This window comes from Etheostoma cragini, unplaced genomic scaffold (assembly GCF_013103735.1).
Source record: "Etheostoma cragini isolate CJK2018 unplaced genomic scaffold, CSU_Ecrag_1.0 ScbMSFa_3144, whole genome shotgun sequence".
Classification (NCBI taxonomy): Eukaryota; Metazoa; Chordata; class Actinopteri; order Perciformes; family Percidae; genus Etheostoma; species Etheostoma cragini.
In genome coordinates, this window is record NW_023267381.1 from 1 (window position 1) to 1,186 (window position 1,186).

The 1,186-nt window shown below is 41.6% G+C and overlaps 1 long non-coding RNA gene across 1 annotated transcript; it reads left to right on the top strand.

Moving 5' to 3' along the window:
* LOC117940738 lies at nt 1-923 on the top strand. The gene is made up of 3 exons (XR_004655809.1): nt 1-131; nt 540-593; nt 879-923. It is a non-coding gene; the product is annotated as an uncharacterized LOC117940738 (long non-coding RNA).
* The last annotated feature ends 263 nt before the right edge of the window (nt 924-1,186 follow it).

Sequence of the window (1,186 nt, forward strand, 5' to 3'; positions counted from 1 at the left end):
TGTGTGTGTGTGTGTGTGCGTGTGTGTGTGTGTGTGTGTGTGCGTGTGCGTGTGTGGTCCAACAGGGGGAACCGGGGGTCAATAACAGAATTAGAGGACCCAAAGGAGAGCGCGGAAACCCAGGTTTGCCGGTAAGAACCAAACACTGCATCTGTGCTGCGGGCAAGAAGGCAACTACAAGTCCCACAAGGCATTGCTGTAACAACCATCCATATATATATATGTATGTGTATATATGGTACCTTTAAGTTAAAATCTTGAAAAAAAACTTTTTAAAGAACTTATTGATGTTAGCTTGTGTCAGGTAAAGTCTTTTTTTATTTAAAGTTTTTAATAATATATAAATATACAGTATTTATCATAATAATATATCAGTAAGATGCTGAAAGTGATGTTTGACAAACACATTCAATAATTGTATTAAATCAAATGTTACCCTGCAGAGAGTCTGCATCTTAACTTCCAACTAACAAGTCCTGGATCCCGTTCAGTTAAAGGAAATGTTTTCATTTTTTAACCCAATGTGTTGTAATCCACAGGGTTCCCCAGGACGGGACGGGGAGCCGGGTACTAAAGGAGGCTCTGGAAACCCGGTGAGATTACCATCACACACACACACACACACACACACACACACACACACACACACACACACACACGTTATTCAACGACCCCGATAACAGGACCACAAGAGAAAGGAAATGTTTGGTGCTTTTATTCTGAAATCTCCGTCAGCACCACTGCTGCTGCGCGTCCTTTCCGTTGTGTTCATACAAAAACAATAAAGTATCTTGAATATTGAATTTTCAAACATTGATGAAGTTACCCTTTAATATCGTCGTGGTGACTGATGTCTTTTAATGTTTTCTGCTGTGCAGGGTCCAGATGGAAGAAGAGGCTCCGGGGGAGAGAAGGTAAGAGAGAAAGTCCCTCCATTCTCTATCATATAACCCCATAAATCACCATATACTCCCATACATCCCCATATAACCCCCATATATCCCATATACCCCTATATATCCCCATATACCCCTATATATACCCCCATGTATCCCTTATATCCCCATATACCCATTTTTACACCTTAATATCCACATATATCCCCAAATCTCCCCATATACCCCCATACATCCCCATATATCCCCCATATACCCCCATACATCCCCACATAGCCCCTTACATCCCC